This window comes from Heptranchias perlo, chromosome 6 (assembly GCF_035084215.1).
Source record: "Heptranchias perlo isolate sHepPer1 chromosome 6, sHepPer1.hap1, whole genome shotgun sequence".
In the NCBI taxonomy this organism is placed as follows: domain Eukaryota; kingdom Metazoa; phylum Chordata; class Chondrichthyes; order Hexanchiformes; family Hexanchidae; genus Heptranchias; species Heptranchias perlo.
The window spans coordinates 85,565,935-85,585,241 of NC_090330.1; positions in this window are offsets into that span (position 1 = coordinate 85,565,935).

Sequence of the window (19,307 nt, forward strand, 5' to 3'; positions counted from 1 at the left end):
CGTCAGGAAGTCGTCGTTTCCCCCCCCACCCCACCCAGCAAAACCCCTTCCCGGCTCCCCTATAAAATCACGCCCTTATAGACATTAACGGGCATGATTGTAACTCGGAAAAACGGGTGGGTTGGGGGCAGGTGGCCAGTAAAAACTTTAAAAATCTTATACCTGCCCCCAACCTGCACATTTCCGGTTTTAACGGAGGTGGGATAAGGGGGCGGGCGACCAACCCATAGGTTGGTCAATAAAAACTTTCATAGAATCATAGAAAGTTACGGCACAGATGGTTTCTGCCTCTACCACCCTTTCAGGCAGTGAGCTCCAGACCCCCACCGCCCTCAGGGTGAAAAAATATCTCCTCAGCTCCCGTGTAATCCTTCTACCAATTACTTTAAATCTATGCCCCCGGTCATTGAGCCCTCTGCTAAGGAAAATAGGTCCTCTCTATCCATTCTATCTAGCCCGTCATAATTTTATATACCTCAATTAAATCTCCTGTCAGCCTCCTTTGTTCCAAAGAAAACAATCCCAGCCTATCCAATCTTTTCTCATAGCTAAAATTCTCCAGCCCTGGCAACATCCTCGTAAATCTCCTCTGTACCCTCTCTACTGCAATCACGTCGTTCCTGTAATGTGGTGATCAGAACTGTGTGCAGTACTCAAGCAATGGCCTAACCAATGTTTTATACAGTTCTAGCATAACCTCCCTGTTCTTATATCCTATGCCTTGGCTAATCAAGGAAAGTATCCCGTATGCCTTTTTAACCATCTTATCTACCTATCCTGCTACCTTCAGGGATCTGTGGACATGCACTCCAAGGTCCCTTTGTTCTTCTACACCTCTCAGTATCCTCCCATTTATTGTATTCTCTTGCCTTGTTTGCCCTCCCCAAATGCATTACCTCACACTTCTCTGGATTGAATTCCATTTGCCACTTTTCTGCCCACCTGACCAGTTCATTGATATCTTCCTGCAGTCTACAGCTTTCCTCCTCACTATCAACTACACGGCCAATTTTTGTATCATTTACAAACTTCTTGATCAAGCCCCCCACATTCAAGTCCAAAAAGCAAGGGACCTAGTACTGAGCCTTGCAGGACCCCACTGGAAACAGCCTTCCAGTCGCAAAAACACCCGTCGACCATTACCCTTTGCTTCCTACCATTGAGGCAATTTTGGATCTAACTGGCCACTTTCCCTTGGATCCCATGGGCTTTTACTTTTTTGACCAGTCTGCCATGTGGGACCTTATCAAAAGCCTTGCTGAAATCCAAGTACACTACATCAAATGCATTACCTTTATCGACCCTCCTTGTTACCTGCTAAAAAAATGTCAAAAAGCAAAGTAACTAACTGATTGATTTCAAATAGTTGCTCTAGATGTTTTAAATGAGTTAATCAAAAATGATGAGGAAACAGTTCCCATTATTCTCTGTCACACATTATAGTCCACACACCAGCCATCCTGCCTTTAAACTAAGCTCATCAAATGCTATGTGACCACATCATGGTACAACTATCTTTAACATAGGTAAGTCTCAATAAAACTATTTTATATATATAATAAAAAAATATAAAACTCTTTTCGATTTCATGTATAGTGTTAAATTTGAAAAATTAAGTTGAACTAACAAAAATCAATGAATGTGTGGTATAAATAGGATATACAATAGATCCTGGGGGATTATTGAGAAATAAACCACTAAATGTTGAATAACTTATTAACTTTTACAGGCTTGCAAGTTATGCACACTTTTGGGTAGAAATTGAGTGCATAATCAACAGCATCCAAACCAGAAGGCCCAATCTTGCCCTAAATTGGGTCTCGGGCCTCATTCGAATGATTTGGCTGAGCTGCCGGCTCTTCTTGTACCTCCAGAGGCACCTCAACCATTTCCAAAGGATCAATTTCAGGCTGCTGCCGGTGATGGGGGCAAGGACAACGGAAGGGCCACCAGCCCTCAGGTGTGTTGTGCAGTCAGGTAGAGCATCCTGCTCTTTCTGGCTCCACAACTAGCAGTATATTAAAAAAAATTATCATTTTGTTGGCGGCCACTAGCTGGGCCACATCTACGACGGAGAAACTTGAGTGGACCAGGCCCAGCGCCTGCTCTGCACAGGATATCCCAATTTGGCAGAAGGGTCCTAAAACAGGCATTAGGTTCCTCATTGAAATATGCAAGGGGCCTAATGCCTGTTATAGGCGGCCGTCAGGGATGCCTGAAAAATTGACTGACCCAATATGTGGTTGGACTTATTTCAGGCATCCTTGAGGTATGGAACATGGCCCCGAGAAATTTGTACTTTTTGCCCTCATTTTCAGGTGCAACGAGAACTAACTTCTACCCCTTTATCTTTAAACAATTATATAAGTATTACAGGACCTGCATTACAAAGGCAGGTCTGTGAAGCCTCTAATAGGACTGCATGTGTCACCCCATCCGAGTCAACATAATACTAACACCACTTACTGTTGCAATCTTCATTTTCACTCAACATTTATTTTCTCAAAGCTCCCTCAGTGTAATTCTTACCTGAAAGAAGTCCAAAGATAAATTAGAAGAAGCTATAGGTGTATTACAAGGCAAATTAAACTCCTCCACCTATATTTAGTTTACATAAACCACTCCAAGGACACTAAATTGTTACTGTTTGCATTTTACAAAGAATTACAAAGAATGTTCAGCACAGAAACAGGCCATTCGGCTCAACAGGTCCATGCCGTGTTTATGCTCCACATGAGCCTCCTCCCACCCTTCTTCATTGAACCCTATCAACATATCCTTCTATTCCCTTCACCCTCATGTATTTATCTAGCTTCCCCATCTATGCTAGTCGCCTCAACTCCTTGTGGTGGCAAGTTCTACATTCTTACCACATTATGGGTGAAGAAGTTTCTCCTGAATTCCTTATTGGATTTATTAGTGATTATCTTATATTTATGGCCCCCAGTTCTGGTCTCCACCATGAGTAGAAAAATCTTCTCTATGTCTACCCTATGAAACCCTTTCATAATCTTAAAGACCTCTATCACCCCTCAGTCTTCTCTTTTCTGGAGAAAAGAGCCCCAGCCTGCTCAATCTTTCTATACATTGGGGTGAAATTCAACTTCGGCGGAGGTGCAGAACAAGAATTAGTGGATTAACCGCCTATTATACGCTCCGCCCGATTATCTTTCCCATTGACTTCAATCGAAAGTAAAATCACCTGATCCCTCTTGTTTTATATTTTTTCTTTCCAATTTGCTGCCCTCCTCCCCTAAAGACACTGGGGGAAAAAGTTGGATAAGGATCCATTTCGGGCGGGGGTAACGCAATGCGCTAGTACCCCACGCCCGATGGACCCTATGCAGGCAGGACGCAAGTTTCGACCTACCTGAGGACTTACCTGCAATCAGCGTTCCATTCTAGGCCTTGCACTTGGAATCAATGCAATTCGAACTTTCCATCACCAGAGGGAGCTCAATCTCTTAAAGGGAGGATGTTTCTTAGAAATCTCTTAAAGGTAGCTGGTACTGTTATTTGCTGAAAATAACAGTCTACTGTCTGCACGGAGTCTGAACGGAGATCAGACATTGCACACGTAAAACACAGATGCAGGTCCCATCCCTATATTTACACACTGATGAGTTATGTTAAAACATTGAATAAAGGTTGCACACTACTAAATCCCACATCCTCCAATTTGCAGACCTCACCAATCTGCCGATCTGAGTTGGTACCAGGCCTGCGAGAGTGCATGCACCAAGGTTCTCTGCTGATGCACTGGAGTCCTTGGGTGCAAGAGGTGGTCAGAAGGAGGGACATCCTATATCTACAGAGGGAGGCAAGAGGCCCTCCAGACATATACTTAAAAGGCAGTGGGAGGCAGCAGGGGATGAAGTCAATGCCAAGCGCACAGCATCATGAAGATGGATGCAGTGCAGGAAGAAGTTCAATGCTTTGACATGAGTGGTCAAGGTGAGTGAGGTCAACTGTCAAGTGGCGTCGCCTACTAACTGCACCATGCGCTACACCCCCATCCCCCACATACCAATAAACTCTTTCCATCAGTACTCAACTCTTCCAATCAGATGCTTCCTCTCACCCTTACACATTACCACTGTTTCAAGCCACCCACCTACAACTCACAGGCCACACACACTAGCAGCTATTCAACCATGACAGGCACATCACCCAGACACACGTTTTGCAGGAGAAGGTGGCGCATATCAAGAGGCAGCAAGTGGCAGTGGCATTTAGCCCCTCGAGCCTGTTCCGCCATTCAATGAGATCATGGTGGACCTGTGACCTAACTCCATATACCTTAATACCCTTGGTTCACAGAAATCTATCAATCTCAGATTTAACATTCACAAGTAAGCTAGCATCAACCGCCGTCTGCAGAAGAGTGTTCCAAACGTCTCCCACCCTTTGCGTGTGGAAGCATTTCCTAACTTCATTTCTGCACGTCCTGTCCCCACGTCCCAGTATTGAAGTCTAGGGGACCTCCAAAATAGTTACAAATGTCTCGCCAGACAGAAGCAATAATCTAGCCACTAACCTATAAATCCTGCATGGTCCCTTTAAATACCGCTGGTGGGGGGTCCTGCAGGCATTCTAAGACACGTTAAGATTGTCTGGTTTAAGACTGTGTGTTGAGTTGAGCGTTAAGTCCCAAAATGATGTCTATCACTTTAAATTAGCTACGTATATAATCTGAATTCAGAAAATCAATGTAAGTTGGTAAAATTCACTGATGACAGTAAACCAGGGAAGGCGATAGTTTTTAAAGAAGCATCCTAAGAATTATAGAAGGATCTAGACAATGGCCCAGATTCTGCTGTGAAAATAACGCTGAGGCTAACAGTGCTCACCGTTATTTATGCACAAGTCAGACAGCGAGCGGAGATGCACAGTTGAACTTGAAAATCCGGAAATTGCTGTCCGAGATGTGCTGCTCCTCTGTAAGCTGAGCGAAAACGACATCTCGTTGTCTATATTGAACAGCGTGAAGTTCCTGAACTGACATCGTAGATATGGACTAAACTCACCACAAAAAGTTAGGGCTTGTCCATTCCAGTCTAAGTACCCTTTTAAAGGTGTGATAAGTCTTAATTACTGCCAAACAACCTCTCTGGCACTGAAAATTAACTTATATAAGTGTGGAATCTCATCCCTTCAGCTTTTAATTATTGCTGGAGATTTTAAAAAGTTTAAATAATTTTTTTTAACTTTTTCTTTCTTAATCCAATCTTTCTTTCCCTCTCTTTATTTCGCTTTCTGTGCCTGATTTGACATTGAATTCACGATTCTAACTTACACTTCCTGGTTCAGACTCTGCACTGCTCATCAACAATTCTTCAATCTGATTGGTTAAGGAGACACACAGTTGCTTGCCCTGTTCACACAGGTCCCAGATGCCCTGTAGAGGGTGTCGTGATATTTGGATCTCCCGCTGACAGCAATTTGCCGTGCAAAACCTCATGGAAAGTCTATGGCTAGGGCAAGTCTAACAGACGGCATACTCGCAGCAAAATCTAGCCCAATATTTGCAAGTGAGCAGAGCTATGGCAATTAAAATTCAACACAGATAAAAACAAGGACTTACACAGTGGAAGAAAAAGTGGGAAATTTGGTGTTGAACTAATGATGAGAGAAGCTGAAAGATATCTGGGAGTGATTGTAGACTCAACTCTGACCATGTCCAGCCATTGCAGAGTGGCAATTAACAAAGCAAATAGAATGATGAGCTATATTGCTAATTTAATAGAGTATTAAATCTGAGGCCATCATACTGAAGTTGTATATTGTTCTGGTCAGGCCACACCTTTAATATTACATTCAGTACTAATCACAGAAGCACAAGGAAAATAACCAAGCCCGGAAAGCAGTGCAGAGGCTGTTCCATCATGTGAGAGGATAAGGGAGGTGTATGGGAGGAGACCTTATACAGGTATATAAGATACTAAGTGGAACAGAAAACGTCATTCCTAAGCATTATTTCAAGTCAAACAACGACTACAAGAAATGGGGAATAGGTACAAACTAATAACAATTACGTTCAGGACTGATTTCAGAAAACACGGGGGCCCATTCTAACTGTGGCTGCCAGTGTAAACGGGGCAGTTGCAGCCTGAAAATGGCATTGGGTAACTTACTTCCCCATTTCCGCTGCTTGGTAGGGGCCATTCAATGGAGCACCTGCCTGTTTTAAGTGGGAGGCCACTTTTAATGTGCAAATTGGAGTCCTATGATGGACCCTGATTATAATTTTGAGGTACAAAAGGGACTGCTAGAAACTGCTCAAAAAACTGCCCAACATCATTGTCATATTTTATTTTTATGGGACTAGGAGGAGCAGGAATACTCCCCCTGGCCCCCCAAAAATACACCAGCACACTTCTGACCAATACGTGGTCTCCCTTCTAGGCCTGGAGTCGGCTGAATTCACGTACTCCCCGATTGGCAATCTCCAGTGGTGCTCCAATTTAGCATGAGCAGTTCGATGGATCCATGCAAATGATGCCCAGGCATCAAAATGGCTTGGGCCTCATGGCAGTACCAACGGGTGGTTGGCAGCTGCACTCTGCCCACCAAATGTTAAAATTGTTCCCACTTCTTCACACAAAGAATGATTAATACCTGGAATGCTCTTCTTGGTCATGTAGTGGAGGCAAAAGCTCTGGAATCATTCAAGAGGTAGTTGAATGCTGTAACATACAAAATACAGCACATTTTGGACTGGAGAAGACAATTGGTCCATTTAGGCTACATCTCCAAACCTCCCATCAGGTTCTTTATAACAACGAGAACACATTACATATTGTGATTCTAAAAGTAATAGCTCTGTATCCCATTTACTAACTTGTACTCATCCAGTCCTTTTAGAAATTTGTCATGGTTTTCTGTTCCAACAACCCTTCAGGTAATTTGTTCCACAATTCTATCCACCGTTTAATTAAAAAAAGTTACCGAACTTTTTCTTTTGACACCCTTAACTTTGAACTATCTCCCCTATGCCTTGAATCCTGCACCTGACAGAAGAACATTCTTGGATCCAAATTCTTAACATCTGTGAAAATCTTAACGATCTCTATATCAAGTCCACTCCTCCTCCTCCTGTTCTCCAGCCAGTTCCAGGGTAGACAATCTATCCTCATTAGTCAGCCCTCTAAGTTCAGGAATCAGAATTGCAACCCTCCTTTGGATTCCATTCAATAATTCTGTGCCTTTTCTATAATAGGCACAGAATTGGCTCAGTGTCACGGTTGCCTCTGGCTCAGAAGGTTGTGGGTTTAAAGCCTACTCCAGGAGTTGAGCACATAATCAACGTTGACACTTCAGTGCCGTACTGAGGGGGTCCTGCACTGTCGGAGGTGCTGTCTTTCATGAGACATTAGCCTGAGGCACTACCTGCCCTCTCAGGTGGATGTAAAAGATACAATTACACTTTTAAAGTTGAGCAAGAAAATTCTCCCAGTGTCATAGCCAACATTCATCCCTCAACCAACACCACAAAAGATAGATTATCTGGTCATTTATCTCATTGCTGTTTGTGGGATCTTGCTGTGTGTAAATTGCTGGTCACATTTCCCTACATTACAACAATGATTAGAATTCAAAAGTACTTCATTGTCTTGGAAACATTTTGGGATGTCCTGAGGTTATGAAAGGTTCTTTCTTTACCAAGATCAAGACTGAATGCAGTACTCCAAATGAAGTCGCACCAAAGCAAGATACAAACTTCTTTTTGAATAGATCTTTCCATTTTATTTTTTCCATGCAGCATTTCATCCCTTCAAAGTCTGAAATACAGAGGCTTTATTTTCATCACTGATTAGGAGGAAATCAGCATCACAGCACCGCCACTGGCTGGGAACACAGGCAAGTAAGGTCAAAGGGACACATGGACAGTCAATTAAGGTTTTTAAACAAGAGACTGTAAGCTCCAGTCCTTGAACTGGAAGCTAAAATGCAGTTAGACATTGTCTAGAAAGATATTGTCAAAAGCGAATGTTCAGTTCAAGAAAAGGACAAGGCACATGGTTTATTATTTTTTCCCAATTCTTGAGCAGTGGAGTGACTTTGAGTTAAGTAAGTGGAGTTTGCTTTGATTGTTACTCTTTTTTAAAATTCATTCATGGGATGTGGGTGTCGCTGGCGAGGCCAGCATTTATTGCCCATCCCTAAATTGCCCTTGAGAAAGTAGTGGTGAGCCACCTTTTTGAACTGCTGCAATCTGAGTGGTGAAGGTATTCCCACAGTGCTGTTAGGTAGGGAGTTCCAGGATTTTGACCCAGTGACGATGAAGGAACGGCAATATATTTCCAAGTCAGGATGGTGTGTGACTTGGAGGGGAATGTGCAGGTGGTGTTGTTCCCATGCACCTGCTCCCCTTGTCTTTCTAGGTGGTAGAGGTCATGGGTTTGGGAGGTGCTGTCGAAGAAGCCTTGGCGAGTTGCTGGAGTACATCTTGTAGATGGTACACATTGCATCGGTGGTGGAGGGACTGAATGTTTAAGGTGGTGGATAGGGTGCCAATCAAGCAGGTTGCTTTGTCCTGGATGGTCTTGAGCTTCTTGAGTGTTGTTGGAGCTGCACTCATCCAGGCAAGTGGACAGTATTTCATTATACTCCTGACTTGTGCCTTGTAGATGGTGGAAAAGCTTTGGGGAGTCAGGAGGTGAGTCACTCGCCGCAGAATACCCAGCCTCTGACTTGCTCTTGTAACCCAGTATTTATATGGCTGATCCAATTAAGTTTCTGGTTAATGGTGACCCACAGGATGTTGATGGTGGCGGATTTGGCGATGGTAATGTTGTTGAATGTCAAGGGGAGGTGGCTAGACTCTCTATAGTTGGAGATGGTCATTGCCTGGCAGTTGTCTGGAGCGAATGTTACTTGCCACTTGTCAGCCCAAGCCAGGATGTTGTCCAGGTCTTGTTGCATGCGGGCACGGACTGCTTCATTATCTGAGAGGTTGCGCATGGCACTGAACACTGTGCAATCATCAGCGAACATCCCCATTTCTGACCTTATGTCGGAGGGAAGGTCATTGATGAAGCAGCTGAAGATGATTGGGTCTAGGACACTGCGCTGAGGAACTCCTGCACCAATGTCCTGGGGCTGAGATAATTGGCCTCCAACAACCACTACCATCTTTCTTTGTGCTAGGTATGACTCCAGCCACTGGAGAGGTTTCCCCAGATTCCTATTGACTTCAATATTACTAGGGCTCCTTGATGCCACACTCAGTCAAATGCTGCCTTGATGTCAAGGGCAGTCACTCTCACCTCATCTCTGGAATTCCGCTCTTTTGTCCATGTATGGACCAAGGCTGTAATGAGGCCTGGAGCCGAGTGGTCCTGGCGGAACCAAAACTGAGCATCAGTGAGCAGGTTATTGGTGAGTAAGTGCCGCTTGACAGCACTGTCGACGACACCTTCCATCATTTTGCTGATGATTGAGAGTAGACTGATGGGGCGGTAATTGGCCGAATTGGATTTGTCCTGCTTTTGTGGACAGGACATACCTGGGCAATTTTCCACTATGTCAGATAGATGCCAGTGTTGTAGCTAGCCCCAGCCCCAGGACATTGCTGCAGGAGTTCCTCAGGGCAGTGTCGTAGACCATCTTCAGCTGCTTCATCAATGACCTTCCCTCCAACATAAGGTCAGAAATGGGGATGTTCGCTGATGATTGCACAGTGTTCAGTTCCATTCGCAACCCCTCAGATAATGAAGCAGTCCGTGCCTGCATGCAGCAAGACTGGGACAACATCCAAGCTTGGGCTGATAAGTGGCAAGTAACATTTGCTCCAGACAAGTGCCAGGCAATGACCATCTCCAACAAGAGAGAGTCTAACCACCTCCCCTTGACATTCAACGGCATTACCATCGCCGAATCCCCCACCATCAACATCCTGGGGGTCACCATTGACCAGAAACTTAACTGGACCAGCCATATAAATACTGTGGCTACAAGAGCAGGTCAGAGGCTGGGTATTCTGCGGTGAGTGACTCACCTCCTGACTCCCCAAAGCCTTTCCACCATCTGCAAGGCACAAGTCAGGAGTATGATGGAATACTCTCCACTTGCCTGGATGAGTGCAGCTCCAACAACACTCAAGAACCTCGACACCATCCAGGACAAAGCAGCCCGCTTGATTGGCACCCCATCCACCACCCTAAACATTCACTCCCTTCACCACCGGCACATCGTGGCTGCAGTGTGTACCATCCACAGGATGCACTGCAGCAACTCGCCAAGGCTTCTTCGACAGCACCTCCCAAACCCACGACCTCTACCACCTTGAAAGACAAGGACAGCAGGCACATGGGAACAACACCACCTGCATATTCCCCTCCAAGTTACACACCATCACGACTTGGAAATATATCGCTGTTCCTTCATCGTTGCTGGGTCAAAATACTGGAACACTGTGGGAGAACCTTCACCACACGGACTACAGCGGTTCAAGAAGGCGTCTCACCACCATCTTCTCAAGGACAATAAGGGATGGGCAATAAATGCTGGCCTTGCCAGCGACGCCCACATCCCATGAATGAAAAAAAATGGCGTTTTGCTTCTTTCAAGCATGTGACCTCAGGGGATTTCTATTGCCCAATCGTTTGATGTCAATAAATGGAGCTTGGGGCAAAAAAATAATCACAACTGGCACAATGGCTCTTGAAAGCCCAAGTGCCAGCTGAAAAAAATACAGGTATGGCCTTTAAAAGGCAGAAACACTTACCTTTAAAATCTGTAAGGGCTTTAAAGGATCTTCCATCTGCAGGCTTGCCTGAAGCCTCCTTTCCGCCAGCTTTCCGTGGGCATGCTGAGGACTCATTACATAGAATTACATAGAATTTACAGCACAGAAACAGGCCATTTGGCTCATCAGGTCTATGCCAGTGTTTATGCTCCACACAAACCTTACTTCATCTCACCCTATCAATATATCCTTCTATTCCTTTCTCCCTCATGTACTAATCTAGTTTCCCCTTAAATGCATCTATGCACTCAGCATTCGACATGTTTACAGGCTGGGAAAAGGCAGTGTGTCCTTCACCACCCTTTTTACATCTGCAAATGGAGCTCCCACCTGCTTCAGAGGGCACCTTCATACACCTCCCCTCTCAAACGCAACTAGCAGATTCCAGACAGCCTAAAACCAGTGGGAATCTGGCAAAACTGATTTCCGTCAGATGTCCCAGTCTGTAACTGCCCCGTATTAGGGCTCTATGAAGACAACAATTGTCCCCACAATTTCTTAAACATTTTTGTAATGTGTTTTATCCTCATTGCATCCTTAAAATTGACAACTTTATGTTCACTAGACCCTAAAAGTATGAATTTCCACAGGGGGCTCTCCCACTCAGCTGCTGTAAATTCAGTGGAAGAGCTATGGAGACCGCAGAAAAACAGCATAAACACTAATTATGTTGTTTTTTCAGGTTTTCCGCGGCTCTTCCATTGAAGTTATGGTGGACTAGTGGGAGAGCTCCCTTGTGGAAATTCACACCTTAAATATTTCATTACTTGAATTTAGCATATTACTTCCTCATTTGTTAGAAGCAAATCCAATATCATGTTACCTCTTGTGGGTTCCTTCACCTGCTTCTTCAGAAATTATTCTTGGAAGTACTTCCACAAACATTCTTGTGCATATAGATTGTACCCATTACAAGTCCCTGGAAGATTAAAATTCCCCATGATTACAATTCAGCCTTAGCTCTAAAAGAAAGATAGAAAGAACATGCACATATAGTGACTTTCATGATCTCAGGATGTCCCAAAGTGCTTCACAGCCAATTAACTATTTTTCAAGTGTCCTCACTGTTGCAGGGAAATTTGGCAACCAGGCTGTGCACAGCACAGTCCTACAAACAACAATGAGATAAAATCGGTGATGGGAGGTGGGGGAAGAGATTGGACCTCAGGTTAAAATCGGGCTTTACGTTTTCAAAGTAAATTTAAGTCCCAGCAATACAGAAGAGTTTGATATTAACTAAACATGATATAGTATCTCTATACTAGACATCTTTTGTTCTGGTACTGTCCCACTGCATATAGCGGGCGCATTTGTGTGAATGCGATTTGCCCGCTATACGCGGTGCACACTAAATCCGTTGGACTCCTTAGAACCTAAGATGTTGAAGAAGTAAAGATTTGGGATCCCTAATCTAGTTAAAAAGCGATGGGGACCGTATTGCATGATGCTAAATCGGATTATGATTTATTTAAGTGGAAACCAACAGATCGCCTGTATTTGCCGAACAGCTCATTGAAGCTGCCTGAAGTCTCCATCAGATGTTCGCATTTTTAACAACTGCGGCAGTTGGAAAGTGGATACTTCGGGCAGTTTCAATCAGCTGTTCCTGGGCATGAAAAACAGATAAAAGGGGTGGACAGCGCACAGAGGCACTCAGCTCCTCAGGTAAATAGTTAACAGTACTTAATTGCACTTTAATGAGGTGTGAAAAGCTTATTGAATTGCCCAAAACAGCCGTTCCACTTAATCTGTTATAAGGGGCGCCTTTGTAATTGAATTCAATGGTAATGGCAAATGGTTAGTGTCATTTCCCGATATAGGCGGCTGCCTGGGATAAGCATGGACGTGTAAGTGATGGGGATTTTATTGCTTTTACCCCCATTAAGATCATTGATGATAACACCAATATATTTAACATGGCTGTAAAATATACACTCTACACTCCTTTGCCTTGAAAACATGCTGTGCAATATATATCTTTAATAGCAGACAAAAGAATTCCATACAAATGTGTAAACACATTTGTGACTCATATCTCACAGTTTCAGAACATGCAACACACGAAATTGTGTTAAATGCTGGATGAATTCACAGACCCCACAGATATCCAACTGCTCTGTGCCAGGCTTACCATGATCCACCAAAGATAATAATGCTAAGGAAAATGCAGACTGCTTAAATTATTAAGCATTTATTATGCTGGAATGGCCTAAAGGATCAGTAGAACAGCACATTAGATCACAGTAGCCAACCTTAGCTTGTAGAATTAAGCCACAAAATTAAATGTAAAGATGAAGCTAGACAAAAAATAAAACAAACTTGTCTTTTCATTAAAAATGTAAGAGTTTTCATTTTTCAGTATTTCCACACTGCTAATAGAAAGGCAAGACTGCATGGTTTTAAAATTGTCAAACCTGTGAGGACGCTGTCATTAATGTATCAATAAAATAGCAGCAGGTACAGAATTTTTAAGCACTTCTTAAGCAGCTAATGAGCCATTTAACCAGTATAAATGTCATACAGCTGTGGAATATGTCATGGTGGACTTGATGGAACAGCACCTGTGTTAAGCACAATTTACAGAGCAGGCCCTGGAGGCACTGGTGTGCTCTGTAATGTCCAGAAACAACATTATTGATAAAGAAGGATGACCTTCATATACCCTAAAAAGGAAGTAGGCATGAGAACTGGTAATGATCATGATGATCTCTGTTTCAACCAAGAGCTGGTTAGAAGTTAGGAAAACGTTGTACAACTTAAGAGCATGAAGGGAAAAAACTTTCCTTATACTAGAAATGTTAAAAAGATGGATGTATTCAAAATGAAAACAGCAGAATTACACAAATTACATTACACGCAGTATGATGGAATAGAGAATATTTCGCAATGATGAATTTCTCTGGGTCAAATCATCCTAGTCCTGAAACTTGACAGGCATTCTGCCGGTCTCTTGTTATAACTATGAGGGGAGATGGGCGAAGTCCTGGGGAAACAACGGAGTCCCTGAAACACTGAGTCTCTGCCATTTCTGGGAATTTCCTCATTTAACTGTTAGAGATGGAACTTCCGTCTGCATCTTTAAAGGCAAATGACAGTCTGGGGGCAACGACTCCCTAAGCCAGAGTTCCTGCTCCTGATCCACAGTTGGGACCCAGTGTTATACTAGCAGCTGGTATGCTGAGTGAGTGGAGATATACTGGCCTCGACAAGGGCACATATGGGGCCCACCAGTGGGGTCCAGGCCTGACAGTCAGTCAGGACCCCAAAAGACTTAAATTTATGAAACAAAATTTCACTAGCTTGACTGTGTTGATAGGATGATCACTGGGTTTGGGGGCAATCATGCTCCAGAGGCAGAACAAGGCTAGAGCATCCGAGTGTACGGAGATGCATCTGAAGTGGTACATGTCCCATGCTAATGGAGTGTCCTCCTAATGATCCCGCAAACTCCAACGGGGTCAGCATTGCAGGGCATGGCTGGGCACGATCGCTGCATAACCAATGGGATCGTGTCCTGATGAATTTTCGGGTCCCTGTCTACAACCTCAATGCTCTTATTTTCAAACGACAAATTGGCTTATAGTTGGAGGAAGCAAATTGGAACAGGTGGTGGACTACTAACACAGAAAATACTGAAACCCCCGAGGAGGCTTTGGTGGTTGGGGGAAATCATACAAAAAGTGGGATGTACATTATTATTCTGGTGTTCAGGGACCTACAATAAGGCACTGAAAATCCACCAGCTGCGATTGCAGCACTGATCTTGTTTGAATTTGTGGGGTCAGATGGAAGGCATCTAATTTGCATGCGGCTGCATGGCACCCATGTGACTACAGGTGCATCTCAAGTGCCCGCCTGCCCCATAAGAACATCAGAAATAGGAGCAGGAGTAGGCCATAAGGCCTCTTGAGCCTGCTCCGCCATTCAATCAGATCATGGCTGATCTTCAACCTCAACTCCACTTTCCCGCCCGATCCCCGTATTCCTTGATTCCCCTAGAGTCCAAAAATCTACCTATCTCAGCTTTGAATATACTCAACGACTCAGCATCCACAGCCCTCTGGGGTAGAGAATTCCAAGCAGCTAGAAAATCTGGCACCTGCCTGCCACTGGGGAGGAATGGCCCAGGCTTCCACTCCACACACCACTCTGCCCTCTCAGAGCAAGGGGGCCAATCCAAATAATTTTAAAAACTACTCTTTCTTCAGGGGTCCAGCCTGCTGCCTGACCTGGTCCTCAATACAGTGATTGTGCACAAGCACGTAATCAGAGCATGTAAAGACGATACAGTACACATATGGATAAGTGGGCTGTTTTACTTAAAATATAACATCTGCTCTCTTCACAGAGCAAATCAATGAGAAGGGTCACAGTCACCACAGTACCTCCTGCAAAGAGTACCTCTGGCACTGATTTAGGTTCATCAGGGTTTGTCATAAATACAGGTAGTAGGCTTTCCGCATCCCATTTAGTTTGTCAGTTGGCTGAGCAACCCCCACCATTGCTACAAGGGTAACACTTCATAGTGTAGGGCATGACAGAAAACAACATACTGAAGCTCACAGCATACAAGGGAAAATTTTATAGGCAGAACGCATGACACATGCACTAAAACACACATATAGTTAATCCATCTTAACCATATCTTGCACTCTGCCATTCTTGTACTGTAGACAGGAAAACATCAAATGTGTAAAAATAATGACAATGAAACACATAAAGCTCTCAGCAAAAAAACACAGCTAAAGCAAATAGCACTGCAATGATTGGAATTGCAATCCAATTCTGGGCACTTTAGAAAGGACATCAAGGCCTTGGAGAAGATGCAGAGATTTACTAGAATGGTACCAGGGATGAGGAATTTCAGTTATCTGCAGAGCCTAGAGAAGCTGGGATTGTTCTCCTTAGAGCAGAGAAGATTAAGGGGAAATTTAATAGAGGTGTTCAAAATTATGAGGGATTTTGATAAGGTACATCGGGAGAAACTGTTTCCACTGGTAGGAGGGTTGGTAACCAGAAGACACAGATTTAAAATAATTAACAAAATGCCAGACGGTGGATGAGGAGAAATTTTTTTACTCAGCGAGTTGCTATGATCTGGAATGCACTGCCTGAAAGGGTGGTGGAAGCATATTCAATAGTAACTTTCAAAGGAAATTGGATCTTTACTTAAACAGGAAAAAATTGTAGGGCTATGGGGAATGAGCAGGGAAGTGGGACTAATTGGTTGCTCTTTCAAAGAGCCGGCACAGGCATGGCGGGCCAAATAACTTCCTTCTGTGCTGTATGATTCTATGATTCTATATGTGCAAAGGAATGTAATAGTCCTAGAAATTAGTTTGTGCTATCCTTTTGGAGCGAACTGGGCATGAACAGGTAGGCCCGAGGCCCACCTGATATTTGGCCTTGAGCCTCATTTACAGCAGACCGGCGAGTTGCAGACATCTGCAGGGCGTACCCAGGTAGCTGACCGGCGAAGAGGATTTCAGTTTTGCAGTGGCCCCCGGGTAGGTCCTGGGAAAGGGAGGGAGGCTATTGGGAGAGGGAGGGAAGCGCTCAGGATGGAGGGGGCAGTCAGGAGAGGGAAGGGGAGGGAAGGGAGCCGAGTGGGTCTTCGGCACTGCAGTGGAGCTGGGAGGAACATTCCTGCTCTTTCCAGCTCCACATTCAAGTGAGTATTTTTTTAAATACCTATTTGGCGATGGACTCCAGTGGTCCCTTTAAGGACTGCTGGGTAGGCCACACGTAGACCACGTTGTCCTGAACGCAGCCCAATTTTGCAACTGGCGTTAGGTCCCCTATATGTATATTCTTTTGCTGCCTTTACAAATATGGCAGCCGGCACACTTCTGACACATAATGAGCACACACACCCCGCCTGCCAAATTGGATGCTTAGGCATCATCGAATTTCCAGGCAATAGTGTCCAATTGTAGAGTTCAGTGGGTAAACTAGCTAATGACATGCTTATGCAACTGTTTCCTTGTCTCCAATGACTGATCCGCTGCTGGTGTTTGCATCATACCATGGTCCTCTTGGTCTTCCATGTCTTACACATACGCCAAATCCAAGTTCAAGATGAGACCTCTGTCCATGGCAATATTGTAAAGCTTACGACTACAATTCAACCAATCTTCTTTGGGGCATATGGACCTTCCTAACTGGTCAAAGCATGTGAAGTGTTGCTTTAGCACTCCTACTTCTGCTCAATGCGGTTCTAGCTTTCACATTGCATCACTGTATCTGTTCCTTTCTGGGGTATAAGGATTGTGCAAAGGTGTCATCAGCCATGGTTACACTTGTATCTTACATATATCTTATAGGAGTCAGCCCTCCATCCTTTCTTCAAAAAACCTCAGTTGCCTCGTGATTACAGTTCACTGCACTTAGATAGTTGTGTGGTGAAGAAATGCTCCACATGGCTCACAGAAAATTGGTTGACTCCTGTAATATCCCTGTGGATAATTAAGCTGGCATAAAGGCTGAGGCCACTGGTGACCTTCATTGTCACTGGTAGTTCAGTTGACTGTCCCTGCAGGTTTTCTTGGACCAGATAGCTTAGACACCTTAGTCACAGCCTCCCTGCTGAGTTGGAGCCCCCTCAGGCATAGCTCCTTTGCGATGGTCAGGTAGTTAAAGCTGTTGCAGTAGATCCACTAACCTACTGTTGATCCTGGTCAAGTGCCTCCTATGCTCCTGTACTGGCCTCTTTTTCTTGATCACGAGAAAGTCAGTATTATCGCCACTGTACACATGTAACTGTTAGGGCAGCTATTTTTCTGGGACTATAGTGTTGATTTTAACTAGGGGCAGGTTTCGAAGGTGCGCGGGCTGAAGTGGGTGCTGATCTGTCCTGTCCTCTGGAGTTTGAGGCCCAGGAGATTTTAATTCCCAGGCCTCATTTACATGCCCTGACACTGACTCCCGCCCGAAACTGGTGGGAATAATGTCAATGCTGGTGGGTGGGAATGGAAAGTTACTAGGGGTCAGAATGCATGTTGGGGACCGATGAAAACTGTTCCCCAGCAACGGGGTGGGATTAGCAAAGATCACGATCGTTGGAGGAGGGGAAAGCCCGGGGCAGGGGAGGTCCAAGGTAATCTTGTTGGGCCAGCTGGAGTAGGAATACTCCTCCTGGCCGACAAGGAACTTTTAAAAAGTAAATAAAAAAACTTACCTGGGCCTCCTGTAGCTGCCGGTCGGTAGCTTTCATTAGTGGATCTGAGATTGTGTGATAATTATTCGACCTGCAGTTCAAATGGCATGTCATCATCGGAACACAACTTCGCCATTTAAATTAGGCCCATGATCCTCTAGGGCGGGTGGCCTTCCCGTGCTTGGTTTCAGGTAAGTTAAGATGGTGGGGAGTAGGAATGCATTGGGAATGTGGTGCGATCACCCCTCTACCATCTTAACTCCACCCGCACTATTCCTGCTTGGCGGGGGGGTTTAAAATCGACCCTATTGTTTCTGATATTACTTTGAAATTGACTCGTACCTTGTTGATCTGGCACTAAATATTCATGTTTGGATGATTTGCCCTTGATTGACCTTTAGAAAGGCCAAATAGCTTTTCTACTGACTTTTTGCTAAAATTTTTTAATCCATTTTTTTGAGTGGTAGGAATTGCCAAAGAAATGCTAAGTACAGATGAACAGTTTGTTCGTGCTTACTCCTCAGATCTACGCTTTTAACACTTCCACTTTTTCAATAAATTATCTAACAGATTAATTTTGGCCCCAAGATGTCTAACATGTATGGGATTTTAACCTTCATTCTGCTATGGCTTAGGTTATATTTCACTGAGGACTCTTTGAAAGGAAGCAATGACATTCTTTGCTATCATGGATCTCTTTTCTAATGTGACTTTACAAGCCTTTTGCACTGACAGAGCAGTGGCTTATTGAACTCAATATATAAAACCTAGGAAAGACACACATCTGATAAAGAATATACCCCATGAAGCACAGATCCAAGTTAGTCTGTATTTGAGTAAAATTCTAAGAATAAAACCAAAAATCTGCACGTACTTAGATTTACATTTTGATAAGCTCTAATTTTTGGTATTTTTTAAAACCGAAATGGAAACTTGGGGGCTGAATGGAGGTGGGAAAAACCACTTTAGTACTTTCAATATATGCACAAATCTGATCATGGACCTGGAATTAGTGTTGGATTGTCCCCAAAGATCACGGCCGAGAAATTGGATTGCACCCAAATTGGAGCACAATCCCGGTGCAGTATTTGCTGCATGTACTTAGAAACAAAGAATTTGTATCTAAATAGCACTTTTCGTAACCTCAGGACATCCCAAAGCACTTTACAGTCAATGAAGTACTTTTGAAGTTTAGTCACTGTTGTAATGTAGGAAACATGGCAGCCAATTTGCGCACAGCAAGGTCCCACAAACAGCAATGAGCTAATGACCAGATAATCTGGTTTTATTTAGTAATGTTGGTAGAGTGATAATTGTTGGCCAGGACACCGGGGCGAACTCCCCAGCTCTTCTTCAAATAGTGCCATGGGATCTTTTATCCAGACAGGACCTCGATTTAAT